General features: G+C 46.4%; 1 protein-coding gene across 1 annotated transcript in view; it reads left to right on the top strand.

The window, feature by feature from the left end:
* Positions 1-16,787, top strand: part of DNAH11 (dynein axonemal heavy chain 11) — a 4,227,155-nt gene that overhangs the window by 952,161 nt on the left and 3,258,207 nt on the right. The gene's annotated exons all lie outside the window — the stretch shown is intronic.

Here is a 16,787-nt window from a genome sequence, read left to right as displayed (position 1 = left end):
TTACATGATTTCGATTTGGACAGAGCAAGATAGTCGATAGTAGTGGTAACAGCACAATTATAAAGAGACACAAGGTCAGATACATTGGAAAGATCATTCATGTGGTTAAGTTTGGGTTGAATAACAGGCAAAAGCCTCTGGATGGACTCTCCTAAGGTTAGTGTAAGTTATAGTTACTGCTCCTTCTCTAGGAAGCTCTGCAGAAGAAGTACTGAGAGTCACATAATGCCACAGATTCAAAGAAGAGTTGCTGGACGTATGGTGCTGGAAAAGGGATTGGACCATGCTGTCAAGTCAAAAAGCCAAACTGTGAAACTAGTGCACATGAACATTGTTAGAGGCAAGTGGAAAATAATCCAAAATGGCGACCCAGCTACAGTCCCAGACCCACTGAACATTTCAGACATTGAGAGTATATCCTTGAACGAACCGGAGGAAGTCTAAAAGCAAGCTGAGGGAGAGGTGTGACGGTTAGACGAGGAATGAGCAAAAGGGAACATCAGATGTAAAGAGACAGAAGCTGCATGAGAATGGCAACGAATCAGTGAACTGAGTGAGAGACCCAAATACCTCAGGAGATTGCAAAGCAGTCCATTGAGACTGGTCAATGAGCAAAGAGGTATCACTTAATCCAAATCAATTCTTCCTGTGAGTATCCGCAGGAGTGGGAACGAGTTAATGCATTCTGGACAATGTAGTTTCCACATGAATGAGCCAGCCAGGGAGAACAGGCTTGAATACAAAATAAATCACCTGGGAAGTGAGGAGTTATTCCAGGCCACATATTGACAGAATACAAATCATTAAGTTGAAGCAAGATGGAAAATAAAGTATCTTTAACGGTAATAGAATGAGAGGGAAAAGTCCTGAATCAATAACAAATGCTGGGAAATGAGGAACCATTTTCCAGGACAAGCCTGAATCAAAATATCAAGGAAGATGATGCATTGTATGAGAGGTAGTTCCCTTATTAATGGCGGAGTAATAAAGAGAGACTTGAACAGATATTTTAAATGATAGAGTGATGCAATCCCTTCAAGGACAAGCACGAAGTTTATCAAAAGCCAGGTATGATACATGTTGGGGAATTATCTTCTTGCTCCCAAGAGACATTCGCATTCAAATCAACTCTACTTAATAACCAAGTACAGTGCATGTTTGGAGTGAGATATTATAGTTCACAAACGATACTGTCATTGAATGCAACCGTGATGAATGTTGCGGGATGAAGACATTGGGAGTCATGTTCATAATGGCATAATGTATGCATGTGGTGTTTATGCCACACCGTATATTCATTAGTAAAGAGGGGCCACAGGACAAAATTGCTGTTTTTGACACCCCCATCTTCTCCATCATCTCCACCATACAATGGTACGTATGCCAGCAAATGCATTGCATTTTTATGGCATGTTCCTGCTTTCCACACCAGCTAAAACATGCGTATTCCTAGCATTCCGTTATAAAAGACAGCTTGCCATGTGTAAATGGCAGCTGGCTTTACTGAATGTTCACTACGAAGTGCAAAAACACAGACATAAAAAAGATGTTGCAAAAGACTAAAATCGCTCTAAGGGGACCTGTTTGCATGTAGGCGCAAACATTGATACTCCCCTCTGAGAAATTGAAGCCATTAATTCAAATGGCTTCTATTGCCTGGTAATACAATTCATATTGAGAAAACGAGGTGACAATTCAAATGTATGCATGTTGGGCAGTGACATTTTATTTTATCCAACGTAAAGTGTGCTAATACACGAATGCATGCTGGGTACCAAAGTGTTGTCACTCCCAGGTTACATAGTTATAGAACCCACAACTTTTCCAATGCAATGCTTGAGCAACTGTCACTTTCACCAGCCTTCCCAATGTTCGGTTTCTCCCCCGCCTCCTCCTCCTCACCTGTAGAGTCTGATTCAGAGCTGTAATCCAACCGAGGTCTGTGGGCGCTGTAATCCTTCTCTTTTTTTTTTCTTTGAAGAGCGTGCCTCTCCCGAATTGAAGCCACAATTGAAGCTAAATAACAGCTTCCCTAGTGACCCCCTTCCGGAAGGAGACTGGATTGGGGGATAAAGCCCTTACGGCATAAAAAACCCCCAGGTGGAGAAATCTGAGGCGGTCCAGCAGAGGATTGTCACCGGAATGAATGGTAGATGGGCTCCTATGGCGGTGAATCCAATAAACGGTACAGGCAGCCTGAAGGAATGCGGAGCGCGAGCCCGAAGAGTCCCGGAAGGAAGGAGAGAGAGAGAGAGAGAGAGAGTTCACCGCAGAGATGGAGCGGAGGAAGTGAGTTGGTGGCGATTGCATTGGCGATTGATAGGGTGTGAGAGTTGGGGTATGAGAAGGTGGTGGTGTTCTCGGATTCATTGAGTGGGTTGCAGGCGATTGTGGCAGGGGATGGTGATAGGAAGGATGTGATTTTGGACTTCAGGAGGAAGATTGATCGGTGTGTGCGTGGGGGGATGGATCTGGAGTTGGCGTGGGTCCCCAGTCACAGTGGCATTTTGGGTAATGAATTGGTGGATTTGGTGGCGGGTGAAGGCATGAGGAGAGGAGCGGTTGATGTGAGGATACCTTTGAGCGTGGATGAGGTGAAGGCTGTGGTGGTGAAGCAGGTTATGGATGAGTGGCAGGAGAGGTGGGAGAGTGGGGTGAAGGGCAGGTGGATGTTTGGTGTCCTAGAGAAAGTGTCTGTGAAGGTGGATGCAGGGAAACTGGAAAGGAGGAGGAGGGAGGAGGTGATGCTGAACCGGTTGAGGATAGGGCATGTGGGGCTGAATGACAGTCTGTTTAGAGTGGGGAAGCGTGAGTCGAGGGATTGTGCAGTGTTTAGGGTGCCTGAGACTGTGGGACATTTTCTGCTTGCGTGTGAGAGGCATATTGAGGAGCGAGAGTTGATGAGGGTTCGGTTGTCTGCGCTGGGAGTGGCTGAAATGAGTGGGAAGGGTCCGCCCACGCATTTTGATAATTCGAAGAAGAAGAAGAAGGAGCGGAGGAAGGTAAGTAACCAGAAGCCAGCGTAAGGCGAGGGAGCCAGAGAAGGAATGGACAGAGAAACCGGAGAGCAGAGCTCAATGGAAAAATGGAAGCGAACCGAGCCGGGAGGAAAAAGGAAGGGGGGAAGAAGAGAAAGAGGACAAGAGCCGAAAAAACAGAGAAAAAAGGAGGCAACAAGGAAAGAGGGTTCCTACCAAGGAACAAGCGAAAACTCACAGCATTGTGCAGCCAAAGCGAAAGTAACCAAGGAGGTTGCAACGCGGCGCTGACATGGATGGGCGTGTCTAAGTAGCGTTGCGTGCAGCAACACTAGACCGCTACCTATGTAAACGTGGCGGCCAGATCAATGGCTTCCCAGTCGCGCTCTGGGCCACAGGCGCCACAGTAAGAGGCACATGACAGAAACACAGAATGGAACTGAAACGTGAAGTGCCGTGATACACATCTACTTCACAACACTTTAAATAATAGGCTGCCCACATCCATTTTAATAGTTTGTGAGTCTTGTGAAGTAGTGTTGTATTTTTAGACGGTTATATGTGTAATCTAATGGACTTTGTATTATGGAATCAGTAGTTATATTAACATTGGAATTCGCAACAATTGTACACTTGACATTTTGTTACCTTTGGACTGAGTGTATTTCTCTGATTGAAGACTTCACTTTATATAGGGAGTAACCTTAGCTATTTTTTTTAAAATTAGCTTTTTCCACTGATGTATATTTTTTGCAAAATGATTGAGGGGCTGTTATAGTTGTAGCACAAAATATCAAAACTTCAGAAAAACGCCAGGCCTGTTCCCTTTTGCAAACATAACTTGGCCATCGCCATATACTTCTCATGAAAACACCCTTGTGTCCATTAAGGTAGACAATAGCCTTTTAACATTTTATTTTTGGTCCATTTGGGTTCTGTTCTGTGTTGGCCCTCAAATTAATAGTAACACTCTACATAATCAGTCTTTAGTACTACTGTCTTTTGTTAACTGTCTGTGATACTAATATTCCGTGGGAGCATTCAGTACGTGTATGTCCTCAAGATGAAATTTGTGACAAAATTAGCAGTGCCTGATAGTGGCCAATTTATAGTCTATTTATGGACCATGAATGGTGATTTTCTGGGGTTTTAATTTTTTGTACTGCAATCATAACATACCTTCAACTAAATATGTTTATGTGAATGTATATGTTTTTTCATTACAGTAAGTTATGTAATGATTATTTATGTTGATTTTATTTTATGTTTAATGATATACACTAAAATATCCACAGTGACCTTTGACTTCATGGCCGGCAGCCATGCCACGGCATTCTACAAGAGCCCTAGTGTGGACACTGGGCATGTCTTGCGGCCATTATCCTGGTACCTACAAAAGACTTCCTGAGGCTCACCCTGTGGGTCAACAGGGGCTCATCTCAACTCAGTTTTGAGCCTTTGGCCTCTAAGCAATGTCGGCAGGCTAACAGGGTTCCGGTTCAGGGTTGTCAACTGGGGCCTCTTGTGCTCGGTGGACATTTGTGAATGGACTTGTGCTGGGAGGGGTGGACCGATCTCCTGCATCCTGGCTGCTGGCATCTGTCTCCGCACATCTTATCCCCTCAATGCCCTCCATGTCAAGGACTGTGCTACACTTCTCTTCCGAGGCATTCAGGACCAACGGTTCGGCAGTACCTCATTGTGTTGGGCAGGAGTTCACGCACTTTCTACAGTTCTTCCCATCACTGGGTATGCTGGACACTGCAATCACCTTCTGGCTGATGGCCTGCTAGATGGCTGTCCTGTGCTGGCCTGATGGTTTTCTGACCTAGCTGCCATACAGTTCCTTGCAGTGGGCCACAATCATCAGTGAGGACCACCAGTACTCCCTCACTGAACTTAGGTTTGCGTAGGTGATTTTCACGCACTTTGCGTCGGGTTCTCTCCTGTGACATTTTAGCTGTCTTTCAGGTCTGGATGGCTGCAGGAAGTGAGAGATTCTGGTTGGATTGAGTTTTTAAAGATGACCCCCGCCATGCTCCCCATTCCAGCAGTGATGCTATTCCCACCGGTACTAATAGCATTGTGGAGTTGTAAGCAGATTCAATTCAACACTACAGCTAAGTCAATGCCTAGTCTGGGATGCTGAGGGAAACCCTTATTGCTATATTTTTATGTCCAGTTCGTTTACTCTGGATGACAACCCTTATATAACACCCCTCTCTTAGAATCCCCCTGACCCCACTGAGCCAAGAAGTAGGTTTGTTTTGCAAATTAAAAGGTTTATTTGAAAATTAAACAATATATATCTATCACACGTTTATAGTAAATTAATATTTGATAGCACACTTGTGAAGATGATAGTGATCAACAATGGATAATGTTACAGTGGTACACTCTTTTTGATGGCTTAGAAGTGATATAGAGAGGATAAAGTAGCTGGGAATGCTTTTATGGCTTCAAGGACAATGCAATGATGAATGAAAATGCAGTACAGAAAATACACTTGATATGACTTCAACAAAAGACAATGTAATCACTTTTCTTTGACAATTCACCCCCCCCCCTTTATGCAAGGTAAAGAGATGGAAGGAGAGCACACAGTTCTCAGGAATGCAATCAAATATAATTCAGTTCCCCCCTAGCAAGCTTAGAGGAAAACAGGTAGGAGTTTTAAACACAGGCAAGATACTTTGATGTGGTTGCAATTAAGTGACAAATATGCTAAAAAGGCTTTTAATTCCATTTCGGGGGTTCAGGGTACTTGATAGATACTTAAATTAATTCAGGATCACTTTAGCAATGCTCTATGAATGATTGTCAGGTTGCACACGAATTTCAGCAAGGAAAGCAAGGACAAATATTTTTACACGTGGATGAAATTAAGCAAAATGTCAAATCGTGGCAAATTTAGTCACGTGCGTCGAGCGCAATTACGGATGCACTATAAGGAGTACTCACACTAGATTTTGGACAGGAATGCGACTTCGTCACCGATCGGGTCAGGATTGGCTGGACTTCTGCTAGCCGTTCTTCACAGCGATCTGGTCTCTGGTTCTCTCTGGTTCCGGATACAGCACTGCTTTCTGGATACTGCTACAGGTTCTTGCAAAAGTTCTTGGCAACTAATTCAAACAGCTCGCTGTTGAATAGTTTGGTTGGTTTTGAGGCCTGCTGAAGAGGATTCAGCTTGTGGATTCAGGCCTCTCTTCTACAAATTCTGGAGTTAATTTCTGGTCTCTGGAGATTGATGGATTTGAAGTCTGGATCTCTGGATGTGAAGTCTGAAGTCTCCCAGCAAAGCGTTCCGCAAGAAAGTGGAAAGTGAATGTCTCTACCTGGGTTTCAATGTTCCTTTTATGTGTTTTGAAAATGGGTGTGTGCCTGGGCCTAGCTAAGCTTGCCCCTCTCACTTATCATTAGCCCAGCTTTCCTCTCTCCCTTGATTGGGGGAAGAAATTGAGTGTCAGAGTGATGCTGTAGGTTTTATGGTCAGAGGAACCTCCCCTTATCAAATTGCACACAAATCTATTTCTGATCCAAATACATATTTATCTATGTACCATTTTTCTAATATTATAGGTCCATTTAACATATTTTCTGTAGCACCAAACCATCCGATCCCTGTCTTTGTACGATGTCGTGTCCACTTATGACAGAATTCTCCCCTTTTCATCCAGATAACGACCTCTAAACCTTTCCGGATTTTACACACATGTGCACCAGGGTTATGGGTTTCAGATGATAAAGTGTCAGATTTTTAACATGCATACATTTGGAGTAACAACCTTTTTTCCGCTACTATCCCCAAGAACATACCACAGGGTCCTAACACCTCTTAAAATGGGCACAGAAAAATCACAAGAATGATAATGTTATTTATCCATCTTTTTAAAATCTTGCTCCGGCCCCAAAGGGGTGTGGTTTTCCAAAGCACATGGTGGAATTTCTGGTTTATCCACTTCCCCCAAGCTCAGCTTGCTCTCACAGGCACTGCCCCTCCCAGTTTCTCCCAAGAGGAAGCCATTTTACGACCCCCCTAATATAACATATGCCTGAGCCAGGGACAGTGCTTTGTTTAGTTTCCTCTAGTCCCCAGGTGCTCCTCTCCTAATCCAATCAGAGAGGTGTCATATCCTTTTGGCAGGGGCAGCAGAATGCAGCCAGGCCTGGGAAGAGTTGTTGAGCCAGTTCAACTCCTGTCAGGGGTAGCTGTCAGGCAGAATTCAGCTAAATGTCACTTTAGTTTCCAGTTTTCTACATTCAAATCCAACTTACAATTTTTGCACATGCAGCTAGAATGCTGATTCTAAGTTCAAAACTATGACATTTAACAGTTGCAACCTATGTTACACTCAAAAGTAGGTCACTCATTTATTTTAAACATTTCAATTTTAGTGGCTTTAAACCCAAATTCACTTAAGCTGCTGACATCCCCAGCTATTTATTTATATATACATTAAATAATTACTTCCTTCAAGTAATTTCAGAATATAGTTTTACATTGTATCCACCTCTTAGCAAGTCTTTCCTTGGCCTGGTTTGGGTTCATTTGTTCAGTTGTACACAAAAGTCAGGTGGTTTTAAAACGCCGGCTTTCTGATAGTGGTGAGCACCAGTATTGCATCCATTTTTGACATTAAGAAAATGAATTCCCCACAGTTCTGGGTTGCTTTTGGCAATCAGCATTGCCATTCCCAATGGTTTCAGGCTACTGTATGTGTAGCCCAATGGTGGTGTTTAGGCAGGGTCCTCCTGTGCTCACAACATAGGCAAAAATGGGTGGCAGCCTATTCTTCATGTTTTCCCTGTGCACTCTCTGGGGAGTTCTGGCCATCATGATGTTTTCAATGCCAGTAATGCACAGATTTATGGTAGGGCTTGGATGCATGGGTAAAAACATCCCACAAGCCCCCCCTCTTGCGATGGCCATACTGGACTTTCACTGATGGAACTCACAGGATCTGGGATGTTCGCCTCATCTTCTTCCAATTCCATAGATGGCACAGTTCAGCATCTTTTCCTCCATCCAGTTGGATCGATCGGTTCTCCTCGCCTGTCCTGATGGGAATATTGGGCGGTACCCCGGGCCCCTCGGATCTTTGCTCCCGGTCTCCGGGTCGTTCTCCTTGGTCAGTCTCCGTGGTTTCATCTCTCCTAGGATGATAAAGCAAAAGTGGCAATACCTATTCATAGACATTTCTCCACCACTATTAATGGTGTGGCGAACACATACATTTTATACATCCGGTTACATTTTTCAGTCTTGTTTTAAAAAACAAGATATAACAGGAAATATTTTCCTACCAGAATCAAGATATTTTAGAGACTTTATGTGAGATATTTTAGGGTTGGAACTGAATTAATCTGGAGCGGTCCCCTCTGGTATTGCAGAGGACTCCTCCAGTTGCTGCAGAGTCTGCCTTGGATGGCAACACTTTAGCTGATTTATATGTACCCACTTGTCTTCCCCTTCCGCCAGACTACCTTTGGGGATGCGGATCTTATACGCTACAGGGGAGATTTTGTCTATAATTTCAAACGGTCCCTTCCACGTAGGCAAAAATGTTCGCTGTTTGGCCTGGTTTCTTTGGAAATTGTATAGATAGACCCGGTCTCCCAAAGTATATTCCTTCCTGGTGGTCTTCAGGTCATAGTGGGTTTTCATGCTATCAGCTGATCTTTCTAGATTCCGCTGAGCATAGGCAAAAGCATGCTGAAGGTGTTTCCTTAAATTCTCCACATACTCATGAGTTGTGGAGGCATTTATCAGTGTCTGCTCTTGGGTCCTGTAGAGCAAATGCTGGGGAAGCACCATCTTGCGTCCGGTCATCAACTCAAATGGTGACATTTTAGTTGAAGATGAAGGGGTAGATCTGATGGCCATTAGGACCAGAGGTAATCGGATATCCCAACTTGGCCCAGAATCTGCCACAAACTTTTTTAAGATGCTTACAATGGTTCGGTTGTATCTCTCTACTGCTCCAGAAGAAGCTGGCCTATAAGCAATGTGTAGCTTCCTTTTAACCCCGAATATCTCCCACATCTTTGTCATTACTTCACTGGTGAAGTGGCTACCCCTGCCTGACTCAATCCTTTGAGGTAGACCAAAACGGGAAAAGATCTGGTTAATCATCAAGGCAGCTGCTGTTTCTGCCTTGCAGTTTTGGGGCCGGGAGACATTCCACCCACTTGGTAAACAAGCATGTAACGGTCAACATGTACTTGTTTCCTCTAGACGAGTGAATTACAGGGCCTACGAAGTCGATTTGCAAATCTGACCATGGCAGTGTCATCCCCCTCTTTTGGAGAGGCGCCCGGTGTGTGAGGGATGTTGGCTGAAATTGTGCACACACAAGACACCCCTTCAAGTATTGGTCGAGGTCCTGCCCCATGTGTGGCCAGTATGCAACCTCTCTTAAGATCTCAAGTGTTGTGTGAAACCCCCTATGACCGGCGGTGGCTGCATCATGGGCGTGACTTAACATCAGGCTTCGGAATAAGGTAGGAACCACCCACTGATCATGGCCAGCTTGGGATTTCCTTACCAACAAACGGTCTTGGATTCTGAACCTTTTTGGACATTTCATCAACACTCTTAGGTCCTCTTTCCCAATGTAATCGGTATCCGTCAGGGGAAAGTTCTCAGGGTCCTCAATGTGTTGGTAAAACTTACCAATTATTGGATCCCCCTTCTGAGCTGTAATCAAATCAGCATCAGGGGTCTCCTTACTCCATTGTGCAGTTGAAAGATCTTTGTGAGCATTTGTCTGGGACCTAGTGATAGCAGTGACCTGGATTTCCCCCAACAGGGACTCTATTTCTATTAGATCCCCTTGGATGGCCCCTGTTTTGGCCAGCTGATCAGCTAAGTCATTTCCAGTTTTGTCTGGTCCCTCTACTTTGGAATGACCCTTGATCTTTTTCCAGTAGATGGTCATCCCATTCGATGTGACCAGATCATCAATATTTTGGATTAACTTCCCATGTTTCAGGGTTTTTTTATTAGCACATAACATGCCTCTGGTTTTCCAATTAACCAGGTGCTCCACGAACCTGTTCCGTACATAATCCGAATCTGTGATTATGACCAGTTCCTGGAGTTGATGTTGGACAGCAGTGAGGATGGCCTGATGCACAGCCATCAACTCTGCCACCTGACTACTTCGGGGACCAATTTTGTATCCAGCGGGAGGTTCTGGAAACTCCTTCACCCATGCATTCCCTACGCCGGCCACCAGTTCTTTCTCCCCGTTGTTGTCAACATGGTACGAGCATCCATCCACATAGACAGTGGGCATTCCCTCACACTTGTCTTCTTCAAAGACTTTGTGTGGGGAATTAAGGTATGCCTCCATGTTGTCCTTGATTTTTAGACTTTCGTCCTCGAGACAGTTTTCTCTGGCACAATCATGCACGTCAGCCAGACCTTGCGCGAGGGGACTCTTCTTGTTTTGGCCATATCTGACCTCCACAGGAAAGCCTTGCATTGACAGAATCCAGGAAGTAATTCGGGAATTACTCACATTTCCGGCCCGGATTCTGTCACTTTGGAGATATTGCAGAGGGTGGTGTGGAGTCTGCACTGTGTTCCCCCTGGATAAATGGGCGGTAATTCTTCAATGCCCACACCGTTGCCAGGAGTGCCTTCTCACAATCGTTGAATTTTTCCTCCACAGAGGATAAAGTTTTGCTCGCATAGGAGATTACTTTATTGACCTTGTCATGCTTTTGGTATAATACTGCCGTCAAGCATGTATTAGAGAACCCTGTCTCCAGGAAGAACTCCTTGTTTCTGACAGGGTAAACTAGGCAAGGCGCTTGTGAGAGGCTTCTCTTGAGTTGTCTTACTGCCTCGGACTGTTCTGGACCCCATTCCCACTTGACTCCCCCCTTCAGGAGATGAATCAGGGTTCTAGTGATCTCCGCGTAGCCCTCAATGAACTTTCTGCTGTAATTAGTCAGTCCAAGGAGGCTCCTTAGTTCCCGCAGAGTTGTGGGATCCTTCAGTTTCTGGAGTGCTTCCACTTTCTTTTCTTGGGGACAGAGACCCTGAGGAGTAATCTCATGCCCCAAGAAATTAACACGGGTTCTACACCACTGTGCTTTCTGAAAGGAAAGTTTTGCTCCGGCGGCCCTCAACTGTGTCAGAACATAACGGATCTCCACTATGTGTTCCTCCACAGATGAACTTTTGATGAGGACATCATCTACATAAGCCAGGTTACCCCTCGCACCCAGGTCGGGCATGGCCTTATGTAGGAAAATGTTGAATTCATTGCTGGAGTTGAGGTATCCGAAGGGAGTCCGGGTCCATGTGTACTGCTGGCCCCCAAAGGTAAAAGCCAGTTTGTATTGGTCCTCCCTACTGACAGGCACGGTCCAGTATCCATTGGTCAGGTCTATTGCTGTGAATACCTGTGACCCCTGAATCTAGGCCAGCCCTTGGTCAATGTAGGGCAGAGGCCATCGGGAAGTATGGACCCGTTTGTTGAGCTCCTTAAGGTCGGCACAGAGTCTCCACTGGCCGTTTGGCTTCAATATTCCCAGCACCGGATTATTGAAGGTGCTGTGTACTGGACGGATTATTCCCCAGGACTCAAGGTTCTTAATTATTTCAGTAAGGGACTCCATGGATGCGAGAGGCAAATGATATTGCTTCACAAACACTGGAGTCATTCCAGGGTCCGTGGGAATTGTTGTTGTGTGGATGTTGGTGTGACCACAGTCATATGAGTTTACTGCAAAGAGATCTTGGAAATCCAAGAAAACTTGTTTCAACTTTTGCTTCTGTTCCAGAGTCACGAAGGCATCAGCTAGGTTGAATCTCTCTTCCACCATCTGCCTGAAGCCTGGAAAGACTTCTGGTTTGGCTATCTCAGCGGCCTCCTCCAGCTGGGTGGAGAAGTCCCTGGTCAGAGTGCTGATTTGGACTGGAGCCTTCAGGTGGGAAAGACAGCCCTCATGGACCTGGAAAATCACCTCATCCCTTCTGAAGTCACAAGTCACGTCTTCCTTACCATAAGGGCAAGAAGTGTACACCAGGAAGTTCCCCCCATGCCGGGTGAAAATCCTGTCTGGTGTTGTATTGTCATCACTGTCACTGTCAAAATAGTCCTTGGGGATTTGTCCTAACAGTTCATTTCCTAAATCAATGGAGAAATGTCGGTCATCAACCGCCATTCCAATGATGGTGCCTACGGCTAGAGTAATACTCTGTAAGTCGCTGTTATCCACCTCTATTGGAATGATGTCATGTTCTATGTTGACTAATGGATGTTCTATGTTGACTAATGGTGTTGGGTTTACCCCTAACCCTTGTTGTTGGAGAGAAGCATTTAGATGAATATAAGCATCAGGGTTTTTCAATTGTTGTCCTCTTTTGACTTTCACTTCCAGGGGGAATTGTCGGGTCCTTTCTGGGATGGTGACTTCCTCTTTAAGCTGAATTTCAGCTGCATAAGGTAGCAATTGAGCTGACCTAAATGCTTTTTCTTGATCATCAAAGCCCATGGGATTATCCGCTAATCGGGACCAAGCTTTGAAGTTTATTAGGTCCAAACTAATGGCGAGGCGATTGAGAATGTCACTGCCTAAGTAAAAGGCGGAAGTGACGTCTCGCACGACCCAACAATTATGGACTATGCTCTTGTTGCCAATGGAGATTTTGAGCATACACCTGCTTGGCAGGAGATGTTTGGAATTGGGTGTTTCCAGATCCATTTCCCATTTGTCGAACAGTTTGAATGTGGGAATGGCTGGATCTTTTGGGAGTTGGCGGAACATGGCTTCGCTGATGAAGCTCTTACCGTTGTTCACACACACTCGAGCGAGAACAGAGTCCTTCCCATCATTTAACTGAACAGAGATGAACAACTGATCTCCAATTTGCTGAATATCAGCCAGGCTCTGAGCTGATTTCACATCTTTCTGGACTATAGAAGTGGGAGTGTCTGATTGTGGATTGGTAAAGAATTTCAGAGTGTTTCCTTCCAGTGTGGAATACCACCTTAAACTGGAAGGAAGGTTGATTTTCAGAAATAGAGAGGACCCCCCACCACCAGTCTGTTGTCCTACTGCTATTACTGTCACGTCTGGAATTTGGTTGTTCTGGAAGTGAAATTCTACTTGGTCAGATTTTTGTTCAACCATGTGGCAGGTGCCGTTACATGGTTGACACTCTGTTTTAATTTTATTGGTCGGCTAGTCTGGGTCCAGAGGACCTTGTATACGCAGTCTATTAGGGGTGACAACCTTCTCAGGAGGTCATTCCCTAGTAAACAAGGGGTGCCCTCTGGAGTTACTACTATGACCGGGTGTTTCACCTTGTGTCGCCCAATTTTAATGTCCAAGTCTGCAGTCCCCTCGACGGGAATTTCCTTCCCGTCAAAGTTCTGCACTTGTCCAGGAAGAGAGGTGAGGGGAATTTGGTACTTCTCCCCCCTACCTGAATTCAGTTCATCAAAGGTCCTTCTGGACAGAAGGGTAGCTTGGGATCCAGTGTCCACCAGTGCCAAAATTGTACCCTGTCCCTGTACTTGTACCGGGGCATAATATCTTCCCTCCTTCTCCTCAAGGGGGCACAGATAATGCACATTTTTGGACAACTGGTGGGCTAACTTTCTGGTTTTGGACATGGCGAGAGAAGAGATTTGGGCAGAATTCTGTGGAGAGCCTGGGGAATCTGAAAGAAAAAGTTGGCAACTGGAAATGGTTTCGGGTTCTGGGCCGCCCCCCCCTTTTTGGAGGCAGTCATCAGGATGGGTTTGACCCATGGGATTTTGGTATTGTTGGTTCTGGGATAGAATGATGGGCGGCGACAGCTCAATCCCCACATCTACCCAGTCTGGATTGGAATCTCTTGGGACACATTTTTCCTTGGGAGGAGTTCCCCCATCTCTGAAGGAGAAGATCCTATTCCCAGGATCCTCTTGGGATCCCTCTCCCTCAAATTGGAAGACCTGTACCTCCTCCACAAAGTTTGTCTGTTTGGGTCCTTTGTTTCTCCTAACCCCTCTCTGCTCCTTGGGTGGCAGACTTTCAGGGGTATGAGATTTTTTTTCCCGTTCCTGGGTTTCCAGGGGCTGTTTACAAGTTGGGAAGGAAGCTTCCTCCAAGGCCTTACACCCCCCTTCCCCTTGTGCCTCCTCCCTGGGAACCAGTGGGTTATCGGGCTGCTGCCCCCGTCATTGTTCTGGAGCACCAGGTCTAGAGTTTGGGGTATTCTGCGGTGGCATGCTCTTCGGAGGGTTCTGTTGAGCCCTCAGTATGTGACCCAGATCCCGTGCCATATTTTGGACCTGGCACTCTAACTGTGAAACCCACTCAGGCTGATACGGGGTCCTGTTTTCTCCCCTGGGCTGATCCCGGGAAGGGTAGCTATCCCTTCTGTGGTAATACCCTGGGTTGGGAAGATTTGGGTACCCCTCCACCCTTGACCTCCCCTCTCCCGGATTAGGTTGTCTGGGCTCAGGGAATTGGGGAAAGAAGGATGTATGAGTTTGGGGCTGGAAACCTTGTGGATACCTGGGGAAAAAGTTTGGCCCAGGTTTTGGTGAATTTCTGCCCTCCTGTGGGAAGTTTGGAGGGAAGTTCTCTGGGTTAGGTGCTTGACTGGATCCCCCCCTTGGGCTGGAGGAGTCCACACATAACCCAGGATGGGTCGGTTTCCCTTGTAGCGGGGACTTACATAATTAGGGGAGCGAGGGACCCCATTTGTGGGACTACCTCCTCGACTCCCTGTCTGTGACTGGCCCGAGGGCCTTCTGGGCTGTGAATTATTTGGTGCAGGCAGGTTTTTAGGCCCCCTTCTCCAAATCTAAAACAGGGGCAACCTTTACCTCTGCCACCTTGGCAGCAGCAGGGGTGCTGTTGGTTTTGGGGTTTTTCTGCACATTACTTTTATTTTCTATGGGCTTCTGCACCTCATAGATCTGGGTGGCTTGCTCAATGACCCAGTCTAAAGATCTTTTCTCGTGAAAATCTCTCACGAGCTGGGTCATTATGTACTTGGGAAGAGCATGGAAAAATGTGTTGATGAATTCTCTGCTGTCCGTGCACGCCCTTCTGGTGGTCTGCGCAAAGGCACGCTTCAATTCTTGCACAAATTCTTGTGGGGCCTGATCCTCCCCACACTGCAAATTGTAGGCTGCCTTGCGAGCCTCTTGGGGATTTCTATGTACAGAAAAATGTTTCAAGATGGCTGCCCTACATGTGGACCATCTTGAATGGTTTTGGTCCTCCAGCCCCGCAAAGAAACTGGAGTATTCAGGGGAGAATGTCCATTTGACGTACTGGATGCAGCTACGGCTGTCCTTCAAATGGAAAGTCTCCATCATTTGCTCATAGAGCTCCAAGTGTTCCCAAACAGAATACTTGGCGTTCTTATGATAAGGCGTGATGACACTCCTGATTGCCTTAATCTGTCTTAAGGGGTCCTTAAGCAAGGCCCGTTTCACCTTATTGGCCTTTTTGGTTCGGGCAACCCTGGTCCATTCATCCTCTGATTCAGAAGCACTGCTCCCAGAGGTGCTCGTCTGATCTTCCAGGTTTTCCCGGATTCTGCGAGCCTGGGAATAGCTGGCAGAATGTGGGGACCTGGTCTCCTGTGTCCTGTGACGCTCAGAGGAGTCTTCAGATCCCTCCTTGCTACCAGGATTTGATGGGTACCCCCCCACTGACCTAACTGGGCAGAGGTCTTCAGGATGCCCTTAGTGGGCCTACTCTTCTGGGGTTCCCCCCTAAATTGCACTGTACTTAGGTGCCCATGCCCGGATGCCCGCCCATCCATTCCTGTGTGGTACTGGCCTATGACCCCCATACTTTTGGCTGGATAGTAATCTGCCATCCCTATGGCCCTGTGCTCATGTGCGCCATGGGACATGGGGATGGCAGAGTCCAGGGACTGGGAGAGATGAAGGAATCTGGTACCAGGGCTCCTGAGGTTATGCTCAGGCGTTTCCCTTTCCCAGCGAACCTCATCTCTATCAGCCCCTGCTCCCTGTTGCAATGCAAGAGCCTGCGCTTTCAGTTCCTCAGTTAAGGCCTTATTAGACTCTATCAGTCTCTCCTGCATGGCTACCTGTTGCTGGAGCCTATCATTGTGCTGGCAGAGAGCCTCATTCTCTCTCTGTGCCTCCTGATTGGTCCTGGAGTACTGGGCCAGTCTCTGCTGCAGGAGGGTTACCTCCTGAGTCCCATCCCTACTGGCCTGCTCCTTTCTTGCCAGAGCATCTTCCACCCTCCTGGTGTGCTCTAGCAAGTCCTGATGCTCTTTTTGGAGGTCACCCAGCCCCTGGAGGGCCAGGTGATTTTCTTCAATTTTTTCTTTTAATTGGCAGACTTCCTGGCCTAAGGTGTCCCTTTCCTGACTAAGAGCCTGCATCTGTGCTGCCAGGTCGTCCCTCTGCCTTTGAAAGGCACCCGCTTTCTGGCGCTCTTCCTGAAATTCTGTCTGGGTGTCGAGGTCTTTCAGAATCAGTTTATTGCTCTCCTCTTTTTTTCTGTCCAATTGGCTTTGCAGGGTGGCTACCTGCTTTGTGCATGCCCTGTTGAAATCTATATGTTGCTCCAGCTTTTTCTGGCTCTGCAGTTAGGAGTCCAAACTGTCTTGGTGCTCCTTCTGCAAAGCCAGAATTCTGGTATCCTGGTCAGCCTTTTCCTGTTGCAGGATATCCATATCCTCCTTCATTTTAATGATGTATCGTCTACTCTCGTTTTCTGACTCCATGCTTCTGTGCAGCCTCTGCTCAGAAGAGACCAGGTCAGATTGGGCCTTTTCTAACGCCATCTGTTGCCTATTTGCCAGAT

This window comes from Ambystoma mexicanum, chromosome 2q, assembly GCF_040938575.1.
Source record: "Ambystoma mexicanum isolate Mex_15411 chromosome 2q, UKY_AmexF1_1, whole genome shotgun sequence".
NCBI lineage: Eukaryota > Metazoa > Chordata > Amphibia > Caudata > Ambystomatidae > Ambystoma > Ambystoma mexicanum.
The sequence above is the reverse complement of the archived record's forward strand: the minus strand, read 5'-3'. Positions and strand labels throughout refer to the sequence as shown.